Here is an 18,243-nt window from a genome sequence, read left to right as displayed (position 1 = left end):
ATGGAGTTTTTAAAGTACTCCTTATTCCTTCAATATTACCTGAACGTTTTATACTTGATTTCAAATATGAAAACTTGATTTCTCTTGCACTTTAAAACTCCACTTTTGAGCCTTAATTTGTGAGTAATTTAGGCTCATTTTTTGTAAAATTTTCTAGGATTGCACAAGGGTGCAAACTTTCTTGATAATTGAGGTTTATAAGTAATTGTTCACTATTAATTGCTCAGGCTCGCACGAGAACCTTCAAGAGGATCCTACAGTAGACGCTTGAACTTCAAGTAGCATTTCTCCTTGATTGACTTGGTGAGTGTCAAGTGTATGCTTACTTGCACTTCGCTTGAGATCTGTTGTCTACTTGAACCTGTTGTTACTTGAACTGTACTTGTTGGGGAAAGTGTGTATTTTACCGCACTTTATCTCCTTTACTTGGATCAATACATGATTTGCTACATGAATTACATGAAATTGCTAGATTTTACATGTACATGACCAAAAGTCAAATGCAGAGAAATCTCATCAGCTAAAACTTGATTTGGTTCTGAAAACCTGACTTGTGGGGACGCCCAAAACCCAACGGTTATACCTCGTAATCTCGCAGCCAATCGTGAGGTCTTGGTTGGGAAAACTTGGTAAATCTTGGGACCTGAAGCTTGATCTTTTGAGATCTTGCTTGACATACTTGTATAGTATCGTCTTTACATGCCTGTTGGTTACGGATCCGAGGGGGTGAAATGTGGATGGAGGGAAGTAAGTGGAGAACTACGGATTGGAAATACCAACCCGGTTGACGGAGAGTCATCGCGGAAAGGTATTCGAATGACCCTGGCAATGCAAGTGGAACTTAACTCCTGAAAGCTACCATATCCTTGAATTGTTTCTGTTTACATTTCATTTGAATGGGCAATTACTTGTACTTTATTATTTGACCTTGTGACGCCCCCACTTCTCCCTAAGGCGAACGAAAGGGTATCCGCGGGACGCCTACCCAACTCTCGCCAGGACTCACTACAATCCACAATTCACAAGCTCGGAATACTTCAATAATATTTCAAATAACTTCAATACATAAAAAAAGTACTCCAAAATATCTCACACTTACAATTAATCAGCTCTCAAGCTTAATACATCCCAAAAGAATATTTACTACAGCCATCTGCTGTAATACAACTTAAAGTCTTCAAAAGAAGCAATCTAGTACTATTCACGAGCACTCTTGGTCTCGAACCCTGTTAAAGAAACCCAAAACGTGGGATGAGCTACACAGCCCAGTGAGGTTCAAAGACACTCTAGCAGTTCTAATAAATCAAGTAATTGAGCATACCACATGTATGGTTCAGGATTGTACGTTGACATATGAACATGAGACAGCAATCATTCTACGAGTAATTTGGGCATATCACAGGTATAGCACATTTGCATGAAACGGTTATCATTAAGTAAAATAAACACACATTGAAGGATACGGTGTGCCAGCGGAACCATGTCGGTCATCTGCACCTTATGACTTCTGATTCCCATGGTATGGTCTGGCCATCACCTTATCCCTCCGGTGATAATACTCGAGTATACCGAAACGGTGGCCCAGGGTTCCAACCTACCCGACCGAGACCAGTCCTGGCTCGAGTAGGTCAGTAACTAAGGGCAGGGCCCAAGTTCAGTTTAGAGCTTACAACATGCACAAGTAATCAAATAACTTGACGAACGGTAAAAATTTATTCTTTTGGTAGGTCGAGTGAGATAAAGTACACACTCGCCTTAAAATGGTGGACAATTTCATATAAGCAATTATTAGCAACAATTAACACATAAACACATAAGCAATATTTGATAATTTCATGTGAATATGTAATTTACGGTAATCAAGTAATCAATTAAGCAGGTAGTCAAATAGATTAGAAAACGGTAAGTAAGCATGGTTAACGGTAAACGGTAAACGGTAAACAGTAAATGATAAACGGTTAACGGTAGTAATCACGGTTAATTGGTAGACATATGTCATTTTAATAGGCTGCCTTTGGCCGTGTCCCACTACTACTATGTAAGAGTTGAGGAGATTCACTCCAATCGACTTGAGCTGCTATAGCATAATTAATCATTTAAACACATCACGTAAATATGCTCTTTAATCATTTTTTTATCGAGTAATTCAAGTAGTCATGTAAATATGCTCTTCAAGCATTTCATGTTGAGTAATCGAAATATATGCACTTCAAGTATTTCATGTTGAGTAATTCAAGTATACCTTACTTAAATATGCATGAGTGTGGTAAATACTTACCATGTAGCACTTAACACTTAATGATCATGGGATAAGCACGTCATGGACTTTTCAAATTACGTACTCCTATATGGAACACCCACCTATTCCAAACAAGTGAGTACATGCTCGAACAAGTGTTTAGGCGTCTGCTTCGATTTCGTCTTGAAGGTCCCCTTGAGTGCCTGAGCAAATAACGATTAACTATAATACACTATCACTTAGAATTCCCTACTTATCGAGAAGATTGTACTAGTGTTCACTCTAAGGAGAATTCATAAATTGAGCCTTAGTCATTCATAATTGAGGCTCAGAAGTGGCGTTCAAAAACACAAGAGAAATCTGATTTTCGCCTTTGAAATCAAGTGTAAAACAGTCTAGCAATATCGGAGGAAAATGGAGAGTTTGAAACCCTCAATTTCCTTTAAGTTTGGAAATTTCAGATTTGTCACCCATACTTTGAAAAATCGTATCTCATTTTCTACAAGTCCAAAATTATAAAACTTAGTACCGTTGGAAACTACATCCAAAGTACTAAAAGTTTCTAGAAGACACTTTTCCATGATTCCAAATGGATGACATTCAAAAGTTGGCTCAAAGTTACTGCTTTAGAATACCAAGACAGTTTCAAGGTTGGTTTTTGGGCAACTTTGGAAATTCGGTAAAATTCACATGTTGTAAACCAGCCTCCAAAATTTGTAATCAATTAGAGTTACAATCAAATTTTAAAACAAAACAAACGGAGCAAGAATCAGAGTTTTGAGCACCAAGATATGGTAGTTCAAAGTTAGTAAAAATGTGAAACTGTTAAGTAAATTCCAGGTTTAATTCAAAAATTTGGGACTTTGATTGAACATCGAAATGGACTCGGAATGGCACCAAATTTGACAGTATTATCCTACCATAAAAAGGCTATTCCTCTACCAAATTTTGTAGGAAAATTCATTCGTAAAGTTGGTTAATGAAATCACTAAAGTCCCAAGAAGTTCCTCGGCAAATCTGCCTTGCACTTCCGTTTTTCAATTTTCAAAACGTTTGGCCAATAAAACACCTCAAACACGGTTCATTTCAGTAGATAATGTCTAAGATATGTCCAAGGTTCATTTGATAGGTGAGTAACACCAAAAATTTCGGATAACAAACCCCAAACTAAGATTAGTCAAGGATCAGTCCAAAATGAAGAATTTCATAACTGAGTCAGTTTCAAACATTGGCCACAACTCACTCAATTCAGCTCAGAATGGAGCGTGGTTGGTGGCGTTAGAAAACACATTCATAAATCTACAATTTTACAGTAGATACCATTTTCAAAATCTGTCCACAACTAGCCCCAATTTGAGCATCAAGTTGTAGTTCCTGTTCTGCCTTCCAGTGAACCCGAGAAACAGAACAGTCAAGTTCAAATGAGTGGTATGGTTTGCTCAGGTGGAATTAGGATGTTTATTTTATACCGTTGGAAATGGGGATGTCTAGTTTCCAGTGCCACAAACGGCACTTGATTCTGACAACGTAGTAAAAAGATATAGCTGAAACAAAAACACTGCCTGGGTGAATATGGGATTAGTTTCCAGATTTCTAAGCTTTCGTAAATCTAACATTTGGGTGACCAAATCAAGTTATTTTTTCAATGAAACTTTTTACACAACTAATTTAACATGTAAACAACATAAACAAGCCATTAAAACCTCAAAAGTTTGCACAAAAGTGGTCGGACAAGGCCGAGGTAAAACGGTCACTTTTGCTCCAAGCACCTCCTTTGATTTTCTACCAACAATATAACATTAATCCACTAATATGAGCACTAAACCACCATTAATTTCATTATCAATCATCAAATCAGTCTTTCCATCAAAGTGAGAGTTCATAGAGCCCACTCACCAATTTTACAACAATTTAAAGCTACCCATGATAATCCAAGAGCTCATGAGTGTAATCTAACTTCCATAAATCAAGAATTAAGAGGTTGATCGTGACTTACTTCGCTAGATGAACAAGACAGAAATTTTCGCCCCTTCCTTTGCCCAAGAAAACCGTGGAAAGCAGCCTCCTTTTGTAGCTTAATGTGGTCTCTAAGTGATTAACTAAGTGTAGCTAAAATTTGGAGTGAAATGGTGAAGGATTTGTGTAAGAAATGAAGAAGAAATGGATGAAGCAAGTTTGGTTCTTGGCTCTTGGTGTTGCACGCCTGATAAGAGCTGGAGAGAGAGGGATTTTGATCTGAAATGAGGCTTCCAAAGGAAGCTTTAATGTGTGGCTACAATTTACTCGAAAGTCAACTCTCTCTCCCGCGCGCACGCGCGCGTTTCATGCTCGATTTCTCTCACGTTTGTTTCACTAGTGCACTAAACCTCCAATGCACTTGTATTCATACTATTATTATTCACTCTTAATAGTGTAGAATAAATTCCTTAATTCTCCAATTAACCACTCCGACTCGATATACGTGAATTTTCAATTTTTACGTGCTACAGCGAAACCTCTAAGAAATTCTTATAACGATAGTACTACTACTAATACTTGAGTACTTAAACCTAAAAATACCTATTTTTAAGACTGATGTATAAGTCTCCAATTTTCCAAACTCACTATATCCTCAAATCGATCATTGTCTTGAAAACGCGTATTTACTATTCTCACTAAATGAGGTTCCAAAAATTAATTTTCATAACAAGTCATTTTAAAAATACATGAAAGTCATAGTTCCATGTAATTGGGTCTAAAAGGGTTAGAAAATAATATTCGGGGCAAACAGGCAACTAAATATTTAAATAAGCTTGTAACAAGAGTTTAAAATAAATAAATTCTTTTCGAGTCCTCACGACTTTTCTTAATCTACTATTGATCATTCTTATTTTTTTCAAAATTAATACACTCTCAATCCAAATATAGTCTCGAAAAATGTGTACTCGTTGTTCTGAACTAAACGAGTTTTCGAAAAGTAACTTTTCTAACAAAATATTTTAAAAACACAAGAGGGGCGTTTTTCCATATAAATGGATTTTAAATAGTCGAATTAAATAATTAATTAAGCCAGTAGAATAAAATAAAATAAGAAAATTTTTTGGGTCCTCACAACCTCCCCTCCTTAAAAGAATTTCGTTCTCGAAATTCACACTTACGATAATATCGTACCCCTTATTTGCCAGATCCACTAGATCTACCAAAATTCACAGCTTCTATAATTGCACTAACAATTAAGCACTGATTTCTTCAAAGGACTCCTACCCTCCAAACTATAGGGCAACAATCACACTTTACTTGTATCACTCACGAAAATAGGGTTTTCACAAGAATAGTCAACTCCAGGATCAATTAAAGGTCTAGTCAAATGATTCCATCCGGTGGTTTGAAACTCGAATAGGAAGATATATTTTCAATAGAAAACTAACTTTACCAAAATTTTTGACTCAATTTGTCCAAAAATCATTTACTGGCATTCAATTTCCAAAATTAACAATTTTAGAAATAACCGGATTTCTTTGGTCCCAAATGACCACTCAAATTTTTGTTCAAATCAAGTCAATCATAATATGTGAGACAAAAACAAGGTTTTTTTTTTTGATGTATTTCGAATATGTATGTGGCAAAATACGATTCACAATTTCAGAATTAGAGCTAAAATATGCAAACCTTTCTTCATGGTCCGAAACTAAGTTTTCTTAGTAAGAAACTTCAGGTAATGTTTTTGCCACCGTCATTAATACATATTTCAAATTCCTCAAATACATTTAAGAAGATTAATCATGCCACTCAATGCATGGGTATTAAAGAGCGTATACAATGAAATAACATATAACTGAAGGATGTTTCAAAATTTTCATCAAAGTTTCGAGTTAAGAATTGCATTTGAATAAACATATATTCTAGAAAACGCTTTTAAGATAGAAAGTTATTTTTTTTTGTACAGCAGATAAGTAATGAGTTCAAGTTACTTCACAAATAACCAACAAATACTTCGAAAGATCAAGCTTTCATAAAAGGTTGAAACATGTCCACAGGACCAACCACAAGATACGGTAGAACAATTATTAAAATTGCATAGGAGAGAACCTCTCTAGGTACCAAACTAGATCAATATTTTATATCACTAGTAGGTCTAATCTTCTCATTCATTTTCGATTCATATCTATCACTAAGATCCCATTGGATTACATAAGACCGGCCATTATTCTTTCTCAAGAGTGCGGGTTGCCTAAACCCACACCACAACCCATTCATTGTCCTTGCCGAGCCATATTTAATATAAGTCTATAGGCGTAAGAACAGGAATAATTAAGCATAGAAGAACTTAAAGTATATACAAGTTACAAATACATTCAGAATTAGGAGCATGATTCTTTACATATATCAAAAGTCATAATACGAATCAAGAGGTCACAAACAAGCCAAGTAAAGTACATACCAAGTCAAAGTCAACAAACAAAAATGAACAAGTGATTATCAAAAGTGCATCCATCTTTAAGGCACAAACTCTTAACTTCTACTCCCATCATCCCACTACAAAAGATCACTAGTAGTGTATAACTAGATTAATTGGAACTAGATGATTCCCGTTCCCTAACATGTTCAACTTCAATCCCAACATAAGGATCTTTTGAGCTACAATCTTCTCCGCGTCCCACTCTTAATTATTGTACTGGCATAGCCAAACAATTATTGGTTTCTTGTAACTATTCACGTAAAATATCGATTCATTCTTATTCCCCACAAATGGAGATCTCAAGTTCTTAGTATTGTCCTCAACGCTTGAGTACTCGGGTACAAGAATCCGAAATAAGATAATTTACATCTCGAGTTGGCTAGTTCCCAGGAGTAAATAATCACATTTGAGATTCCTACCCAACATACATACCAAATGTTTTCCCAAATATCAAGACAAAGGGATTTATACTTATCACATTCATGATTCACAGCTTATACTCTAGAAGAGTGCTTAAGCGTTTACTCATTCACATAATAAGGACCATAACACTACTTGGCCCAATCTCACCCCGCGCACAGACTACGCGAAACGGCTCTAATTTTCATCCCTGCAATTAGTCACTTAACTTTCAAACCAGTCTCACAGTCGGAATCCAGCTAGATAGGCTAAGAAATACTGTTTTCGGGATCATTTATATGGTTCAAAATCATCTCATATTCAAGTAGATATTATAGACTAAATGTCTTAATGAAATTCATGTAAAAGAGAGGACAAAATACCCAAGAAAATCCTAAACCACCCCCTTTTATTTGGGTAAGAGTAAGTAAACATTTGGAGTTTCCAATTGAAGAAGGATCATGTTTTAAGATGGAAAAACGGTCATAGTATTCGCCAAACGAAAATATACAAGTTCAAGTAGAAACTTAGCCCTCGAGCGAAAATTTGGGCAGTACGCCCTTTGTATTTACCTATTTTTTTAGCCATTTATGGCTTCATTGTTTTCCTTAATCAATCCCAAAGTCACACACAATATCATCTCATTTCAATAGGCATTCCATAGGCTCAAAGTCATATAAGTACAAAATCAAGCTAATGACATGTGCGGAAATGAAGTTTAGCAAAAGGACAGATTTGACGTGGTTTTACGTAATGGACACAACCGAGACTACGCTTGTCGGATTGAGGTGCAATATATACCGTTTTGAAGCTAAGAAAAAGACCTATATCTTTGATGAAAACTACTTAGTCCAGTTCTCACCCTAACTAGGTCAAATTTACCAAAACAACTCCAGATTTTCCAGTTCGAAGCTTACTATGAAATTCAACTAGCAGTCCTGATTCATTCACTCATATCTCAGCACACACAACTCCAATCCATGTAATTCCAAAGCCATTTGAAAGCTAAGATACAAGTCTATAATTCTTAAGAAGACATCAACAACCAATTCAACAATACTCCAGGTCAAACTAACCACTTACATAAGCTGATTATCTGTTTCGGACAGAAATAGGGCAGCAAGGGTATTTCGGTCTTTTCATAGGTTACGTTGCTCCGATTGAGCTGAAATTTACAGGCAACTATAAAACATCATTTCCTACAACTTTCATGTTTTGGGCAAGAACTGATTCGGCCCCCATCATGGCCTAACAGGTCTAGGCAGAACAGGGTAAATATGAAACCCTAAACAGGAATTCATGCATTCAAGTGCTAATCTTCCACAAAACAACATCTAAAACAACTAAAAACCACTAATAAGCAATTAATTGAAGTAAAGAGGATGTTCTTGGCAAAATACCTTAAAACTACAAGAAAGGTAGGAGCTTAATCTTTCCTCCTCCAAAACAACTCCACCAACATCTTTAACCTTCCCTAATGATCACTCGTATGATATGGTTTGTGATTTGGTTGGTTGAAACTCAAGATTTGAGCAAATTTGGAAGCTAGAAATTGAAGAGCTCTCTCTTGTTTTCCTCCTCAAGAGGTTCGGCCAAAACACAAGAAAATGAGAAAAAATTGAGTCAAAATTGATTTTAGGAAAGTTTTGAAGGTCTTGGTCAAATCCAACATCCAATGGGTTTGTGACACTTGGCACCTTGCTTGCTTAAGCTTATCTCTTTGTCTCTCTAATACTAATCCATATAGGTAACTTCTAATTATCTCTTAACACCTTGTAAAATAATATCACTTAACCAAACTCCAACAGGTTGTCAAAAATATATCGCATTTACCGCACTAGCAGGTCCCACGTCCATAATACACTTCAAACTCAACGTACACTAACTCATACTAGGAAGATGATTTTAAAACTATACTTACTTGTAAAAATGCATTGAAAATTCAATATTTCCAAGGAAAGTATAAAATATAATCAAAGAAATAAAATAATGCTGAGAAAATGTGAAAATTTTTGGGTCCTCACACTCTCTCCCTCTTAAGAAATTTCGTTCTCAAAATTTTTACCTTCTGATGGCTCAGGAGTTTGTTGGTTGTCTAAAGCATATACCCTTGCCGGTACTTTTGTTCGGTTCCCTCTTTCATTCGCTTGTTTTGATTTAGTGCCCTCCAGTTGCTGGGTACTACTTTCACGTGATTGTTTCCTCGGACAGTTGCTAACCTGGTGGTCACCACTCCCGTAAATCAAACACTTCTACCCTTTCCTCCAACAATCACTCTCACTGTGATTGGCCTTTCCACAGTAGCCACAAGTCAAGGAAGAAGCCACTTGTTGGCTTTTTTGAAAAATCTCCCCATGGCCTACTTGACTTCCTTTTCTAGATCGTTCATCTAACGCCCCTATTGTCCATGGTGGGTGGGACAAAAAGTTCACTTTCTACACTTTGGAAGGGACGATCGATTCACTTGGTTCCTTAGTCACACTACCAGGTGTACCCCTTTTTCGGTTTTGGGAGGCTTTTATCTGCGCTTTTGCATTCTCGATTCGTTGGACTTTCTCAAGGGCCTCCGTAAACGTATTCACTTGAACCGCCGTTAGTGCTTCTTGAATTTCTAGATTCAATCCCTATATAAATTGTCTTACCCTTCTCGGTTTCGTGGCCACTAATTCGGAAGCAAACTTGGATAGTTTGGTGAATTTCGTTTCATATTCGGCCACACTTTGGGTTCCCTGGCGTAGTCTAATAAACTCATCCTCCCTCCTTTCTTGGACTAAAGGTGGGAGATACTTTTCATTAAATTCCCTTAGGAAGTTAGCCCATGTCCATATAGTTTGTTTTCTTTCCCACTTTACCTTAATCACGTTCTACCATGCTTAGGCCGGTCCTTCAAATTGAAATACTGCAAAGTTCACTTGCCTTTGTTCGGTATAGTTCAAAGCTGCAAAGATGTTGATCATGGCTTCCAGCCACTGTTCGGCTACATCCGGATCAGACCCTCCAAGGAATTTCGGAGGAGCAAACTTCTGAAACCTCTCAAGAGCCCGATCTTCTCCTATTTCAGGGTTCGGAGGTTGATTCACAGGTATTTGACCTTGTTGGTCCACCAATCTTGCTAAAATGTTTGTCATTTGTTGAATTGCCATCGCCATTTGGTCCCGGGCTTCAACCCTCGGTCCTTGCTCTTGGGCAGTTGTTGTTTCCCTTTCCTCTCTTGGCTCTTGAGCTCGTTTATTCCCACGGCCACGTCCACGTCCACGACTACGTCTCCCGTCCATATATATGTTTTCCCTCTCTCTTTTCTTTTCTTTTCCCCCCAAAAAGGTAATTTAGTGAATAAACACAGTAAATTGACTAAAGTAACAAATTCCGGCATACCAAATACACAAATAAATATATACGCACATAACACACCATATATCAAGAAGACAGATGATCAAATACACAAAGGCATATCAAATTAGACAGATAATCATATGTACAAATACACCGACTAACGTCATGTAATAATAATATAAGGACAAATCAAAAGAAAAGGCGATATCGTCTTAGTTTCAGTTGAATAACCCCGTCCGGTCTCTCACGTCACGTACTATCCAAACTAGATATCCATTGACCTCTTGTGCTCATTCTAGCTAGACAAAGCCTGTTCATGTTCCCAAAATGCAATTTTTGAGTACTTAACGCCACCTCAACTTTGGAGTACTCGGGTACAAGAATTCGAAATAAGACAATTCACATCTCGAGCTGGCCAGTCCCAAGAGTAAACTATCCACAATTGAAATTCCTACCCAACGTACCTATCTATGATCCTCAGATACCACGGGAAAGATTGAAGGCCAATAACATTCGCAATTCATAGCTTATGCTCGAACGAGTACTTAATCCTTCATACCTATTCACCACTCAGTCCAGGTTCACTCCGCGCAGAGACCACGCGAAGCAGGCTCTGATACCACCTGTGGCAGCCCCACCTTTCCCTAAGGCGAACCAGAGGGTTCGGCGGACCGCCTACCCAACTCTCGCCGGGACTCAATCGTTCACTTCAGTCCTTAATTAAAATCGAAATAAATCACAGGAATAAATATAACAACAATCCAAAACATAACACAAAACTTATGTACATTACTATCTCAAAAGGGAGTATAAACATCGAATATACAAAGGTTCTCAGTTCACCACACATCCAGCCAGTGCCAAGCACTAGGGCGAGAACCATTACAAAATCAGAAACTAGTCTAGGCTAGTCTACACCGAACTCTCGTCCTTGCTCGCCTTCTCCTGTTAAGGAAAACAAACTAAAGGGGTGAGCTAAAAGCTCAGTGAGGTTTCGAACACATAATCAAACAATAAAGCTAATGTATTAACCATAAATAACAAGTAATGCAAGAAACATAACAATATAAAGCAATAATAACATTCATTAAAAGGATACGGGCTCACAGGGAGCCACTTATTCGTTCGTTCGTTCTCCTGTCGTTTCCCTTATTCCTCCAATCATTTGAAAATTAAATTTTGTAAGTAAAACCCCTCGTTCGTTCATTTGTTCATTTCATTCACCCCCTTCTGGACGTTGGCCAGGCTCTACCAACCTACAAGGTAATACTCGAGTATACCAACGTTCACACCCAGGGTCACCATATCGCTCGACCGAGTCCGCTTCTGACTCGAGTCGATCGGTAACGAAGGGCAGGGCCCAGTTCAGCCAAAAGGCTTACATCATGCACAACTAATGTATTAATCATTAAATCATTTAAAATTTCATGTTTCATTTAGGTCGAGCGCGATAAAGTACACGCTCGCCTAGAAAATTCGTTTTGAAAATCCTGGAAAGCACTTAACACATTATCAAACAACAACAACAAGTCATGAAGTCAAAGAGAATATAACAAACAAGGAACACTCACTTATGTACGCAAAATAACGTGTAAAATATCCTTTCGGATATTATCCTCAGTCACCGAGAAAACCTAAGATTAAACGAGAAAGAATATTACAGCTCATCTAGCGCAAACAATTAGGTGAAATCAAAGAAACTCGACAAATGATAAGTGGAACATATAAAAAGACTTTAAAGTGAAACAAGGACATTTGGACCCGTGGACAAAAATAACTAGGGTTTTATAGTCCAAACATAAAACCCAACTCAAAAGAGTTATAAAATTTTCCAATAGAAATACCTGAGCCAAAGGCAAGTCAGAATCCAGCTAGATAGGCTAAGAAATACTGTTTTCGGGATCATTTGTATGGTTCAAAATCATCTCATATTCAAGTAGATATTATAGACTAAATGTCTTAATGAAATTCATGTAAAAGAGAGGACAAAATACCCAAGAAAACCCTAAACCACTCCCTTTTATTTGGGTAAGAGTAAGTAAACATTTGGAGTTTCCAATTGAAGAAGGATCATGTTTTAAGATGGAAAAACGGTCATAGTATTCGCCAAACGAAAATATACAAGTTCAAGTAGAAACTTAGCCCTCGAGCGAAAATTTAGGCAGCACGCCTTTTGTATTTACCTATTTTTCCAGCCATTTATGGCTTCATAGTTTTCCTCAATCAATCTCAAAGTCACACACAATATCATCTCATTTTAATAGCCATTCCATAGGCTCAAAGTCATATAAGTACAAAATCAAGCTAAAGACATGTGCGGAAATGAAGTTTAGCAAAAGGACAGATTTGACGTGGTTTTACGTAATGGACACAACCGAGGCTACGCTTCTCGGATTGAGGTGAAATTTATACCGTTTTGAAGCTAAGACAAAGAGTTATAACTTTTAGGAAGACTACTTAGTCCATTTCTCACCCTAACTAGGTCAAATTTACCAAAACAACTCCAGATTTTCCAGTTCAAAACTCACTGTGAAATTCAACTAGCAGTCCTGATTCATTCACTCATATCTCAGAACACACAACTCCAATTCAGGTAATTCCAAATCCATTTGAAAGCTAAGATACAAGGCTATAATTCTTAAGAAGACATCAACAACCAATTCGATAATACTCCTGGTCAAACTAACCACTTACATAAGCTGATTTTCAGTTTCGGACAGAAATAGGGCAGCAGGGGTATTTTGGTCTTTTCATAGGTTACGTTACTCCGATTGAGCTGAAATTTTACAGGAAATTATAAAAAATCATTTCCTACAACTTTCATGTTTTGGACAAGAGCTGATTCAGCCCCCATCATGGCCTAACAGGTCCAGGCAGAACAGGGTAAAAATGAAACCCTAAACTGGAATTCATGCATTCAAGTGCTAATCTTCCAGAAAGCAACATATAAAACAACTAAAAACCACTAATAAGCAATTAATTGAAGTAAAGAGGATGTTCTTGGCAAAATACCTTAAAACCACAAGAAAGGTAGGAGCTTAATCTTTCCTCCTCCAAAACAACTCCACCAACACCTTTAACCTTCCCTAATGATCAGTTGTATGGTGTGGTTTGTGATTTGGTTGGTTGAAACTCAAGATTTGAGCAAATTTGGAAGCTAGAAATTGAAGAGCTCTCTCTTGTTTTCCTCCTCAAGAGGTTCGGCCAAAACACAAGAAAATGAGAAAAAATTGAGTCAAAATTGATTTTAGGAAAGTTTTGAAGGTCTTGGTCAAATCCAACATCCAATGGGTTTGTGACACTTGGCACCTTGCTTGCTTAAGCTTATCTCTTTGTCTCTCTAATACTAATCCATATAGGTAACTTCTAATTATCTCTTATCACCTTGTAAAATAATATCACTTAACCAAACTCCAACAAGTTGTCAAAAATATATCGCATTTACCGCACTAGCGGGTCCCACGTCCATAATACACTTCAAACTCAACGTACACTAACTCATACTAGGAATATGATTTTAAAACTGTACTTACTTGTAAAAATGTATAGGAAATTCAATATTTCCAAGGAAAGTATAAAATATAATCAAAGAAATAAAATAATGCTGAGAAAATGTCAAAATTTTTGGGTCCTCACAGCATGGGTATTAAAGAGCGTATATAATGAAATAACATATAACTGAAGGATGTTTCAAAAATTTCATCAAAGTTTCGAGTTAAGAATTGCGTTTGAATAAACATATATTCTAGAAAACACTTTTAAGATAGACATTTTTTTTTGTACAGCAGATAAGTAATGAGTTCAAGTTACTTCACAAATAACCAACAAATACTTCGAAAGTTCAAACATTCAGAAAAGGTTGGAACATGTCCACAGGACCAACCACAAGATACGGTAGAACAATTATTAAAATTGCACAGAAGAGAACCTCTCTAGGTACCTAACTAGGTCAATCTTTTATATCACTAGTAGGTCTAATCTTCTCATTCATTTTCGATTCATATCTATCACTAAGATCCCATTGGATTACATAAAACCGGCCATCATTCTTTCTCAAGAGTGCGGGTTGCCTAAACCCACACCACAACCCATTCATTGTCCTTGCCAAGCCATAGTTAATATAAGTCTATAGGCGTAAGAACAGGAATAATTAGGTATAGAAGAACTTAAAGTATATACAAGTTACAAATACATTTAGAATTAGGAGCATGATCTTTACATATATCAAAAGTCATAATACGAATCAAGAGGTCACAAACAAGCCAAGTAAAGTACATACCAAGTCAAAGTCAACAAACAAAAATGAACAAATGATTATCAAAAGTGCATCCATCTTTAAGGCACAAATTCTTAACTTCTACTCCCATCGTCCTACTACGAAAGATCACCAGTAGTGTATCACTAGATTAATTGGAACTAGATGGTTCCCGTTCCCTAACATGTTCAACTTCAATCCCAACATAAGGATCTTTTGAGCTACAATCTTCTCCGCGTCTCACTCTTAATTATTGTACTGGCATAGCCAAACAATTATTGGTTTCCTGTAACTATTCACGTAAAATATCGATTCATTCTTATTCCCCACAAATGGAGATCTCAAGTTCTTAGTATTGTCCTCAACGCTTGAGTACTCGGGTACAAGAATCCGAAATAAGATAATTTACATCTCGAGCTGGCCAGTTCCCAAGAGTAAATCATCACATTTGAGATTCCTACCCAACATACATACCAAATGTGTGACAGCCCCACCTTCCCCTAAGGCGAACCAAAGGGGTTAGCGGACTGCCTGCCCAACTCTCGCCAGGACTAACGGTACAGTTTACGTCAATCTATTACGTTCCGGAACATACCATTGCGTGCAAACAAGTCAAAATTGTAAAATAAAAAAAACGAAAATTGAAGCCGAAATTTTTCCAAACCACAGCCAAACATATACATACATTGGAAATCAACATTTACAAGCCAAACGGCCTACCAAAATATCCATCTAGTTCATACATATATCACTAGCCAAATACACACCAAACATTGGTGAAATCAAAACACTTAGGGTTTTCACCCTCAAGGAGCTATTCAAAATACATGTACAAAGCTCAACTTGTCATCCAACTATCACAATCTTTCCAAAATGTTCATTCTGCTGTAAGGAAAACAAATGACACGGAATGAGCTAAAGCCCAGTGGTATACTACTACATTAGCAACCAATAGCATATAGCATAACCAATCACTTAAAGTACACAAATGAGCAATGAAGCAAAACGGTAAAAGGATACGGTCGGATCTCAAGAGCCCATTTCCACGCTCGCAATCTTGATCCAACCTCATTGACTCTCCGTCAATGTTAAAAGTACCAAACCGTAGACCATCCTTTACTTCCAATCCTTCCACCCAACATACCCCAACCGGGCCCGCACTCCATTTCAGTAGCTTTTGGTAATACTCGAGTATACCGGAACCGAGAGTCTCATTACTACAAGGTTCCTCAGTACAGTCCCCGTGGCATGACAATTTTCACAACCAAGCCCTCGCCGGCTCGATCCAATTGACTACCAAACGGGGTTGAGCTCAGTGATACAGTAAAGCCGTTGGACAATCGTCCCAAACGACACCAATTCAGTTTCCATACATGGGATTCAGTATCTCATATAACAAATGCAGTATTTCAGTAAAACGGTAAATAGTTATAAAGGAAATTACAAGGGGTGAGGGCGGTCAAGTACACCCCACCTCAATCATTTCCAATAACCGAATAAGCCTTCAAGGCAACAATTCACATAGCACGAAGTCACATTGTAACAAATAAGTGAGTAGTATACTCACCAACCAAGTAAATGGTGTTTCATGCACCACGATCACCAAGACGTCGTGAGCTACCGTCACGCCCTAGAACATGTAACACATATAATAAGACTCCATACCGAGCCATAAAACAACACCAATTCACAACCCCAATAGGGTTTTATAAACATATACAAGCATGATAGCAAACCAGAAATTAAGAGAGGGCTTTAACTTAAGCCTTGATAAGAAAACCGGATTTGACCTCATAATGCGGTAATGGCACAACTCTCACTGCAATTATCGGATGGGGGTGTAAGACCCACCATTTCGAAGCCAAGAAACAGAGCTACAACAATGTAGAAGGTCACTCAATCCAGTTCCTAACACAACTAGGTCAAATATGCAAAATACTATACCAGAATTCCCAAAACAGGTTTGCAAATCACACAAAACTTTAATTACTATAACTCAGTCTATACAAGTCCAAATGCCGAAATTCCAAAGGCATATGTTAGCTAAGACATCCTGCTACATTTCATCAGAAGACACCAACTTCAAAATCCAAACCAATTCCAGTCAAAATAGCCAAATACCAACGCAGTTTTCGCATTCTGACCAAAGCAGAACAGCTACAGTAATTCCGACATAACTCACTCTACACTAATCCAAATGACCTAAAATTTTGTAGGCACCTCAAACACATCAATACCTACAACTTTCATGTTTTGAGTAAAGTCCAATTCGGCCTCTAACCCTATGATCGAAAACCGGACAGAATTAGGGGATTATGAACCCTAACTTTTCACAATTCACTTCAAATCCAAAATTGGTTGCATTTATCCACAATTCACACCTTCTAGAGTTATTATAGTCCATTGCCAATCATCAAAGATGGCTACAACATCCATTTCATATTAAACCAGAAAATTCATCATAAAATTAAAAACTTCACCAAATCAAGCCAAACCAAGAAATAAATCATATAATCCATCACTTTAGCCACTTCTAAGCCAAACATAAGCATCATTAGATGTAGTAGGGTGTTCAAGCATCACTTACCAAGAAATCAAGAGAGATAGGGATTGTGGACACCTTAGCTCTTCAAATCAACTTCACTAATACACTTATTAGCACTAGAAGAAAGGTTTTTATGGAGTGAAATCTAGTCTAAGCTCTTGTTTGTGGAAGATTGAGTGAGATGGAAGCTTGAAATTTGATGAACTTTCTTCCTTCTTGCAAGAGAGAGGGCCGGCCAACACAAGGTAAGAAAATGGTGAATTTTGTGAATTTTTGGAGATATTAACTAATTTTGGTCAAAAGTCAAAAATGTGAATAGTAAACCATAAAGTCCAACCAATCATATTGTGACACTTGTCACACTCATTAATGCATTCTTATCTTTCTTTTTCCCTCTCACATCAATCACTTCACACATTCTACTTATCTCTTAACACCCGAAAAATTTTACACAGTATCCGAAACTTAACCTTATTGGCCGAATTTTTCCGAACTTTTCGCACTAGTGGGTCCCACGTCCACTATTTACTCTTAATTTTTTAAAAACTCTCCAATACTAGAAAAATCATCTTAAAACTATAATTACGCATAAAATCTACCAGAAAATATTTCTAAACCCGAAAATGCAAAAATATATGCAATTAAGGGGTAATAAACCCTAGGAAAATAATTAGGGTTTTACGGGTTCTCACACTCTCTCCTCCTTAAAAGAATTTTGTCCTCGAAATTTCTCACCTTAATTCCGAAAAGGTTTGGGTATTTCTTTCGCATTTCATCTTCCACTTCCCAGGTAGCTTTCTCAACTCCGTGGTTTCTCCATAGCACTTTCACTAGCGGAATCTTCTTGTTTCGGAGCTCTTTGACTTTTCGATCGAGTACTTGGACCGGTTTCTCTTCATAGGCAAGCGATTCATCTACTTCGATCTCCTCCGGTTGCAATACATGGGATGGATCAAGATGGTACTTCTTTAGCATCGAGACGTGGAATACATCATGGATTCGAGAAAGACTGGACGGTAGTTCCAATTGATATG

The sequence above is a fragment of the Coffea arabica genome, chromosome 1c (assembly GCF_036785885.1).
Source record: "Coffea arabica cultivar ET-39 chromosome 1c, Coffea Arabica ET-39 HiFi, whole genome shotgun sequence".
Classification (NCBI taxonomy): domain Eukaryota; kingdom Viridiplantae; phylum Streptophyta; class Magnoliopsida; order Gentianales; family Rubiaceae; genus Coffea; species Coffea arabica.
This window is presented reverse-complemented; position numbering follows the sequence as displayed.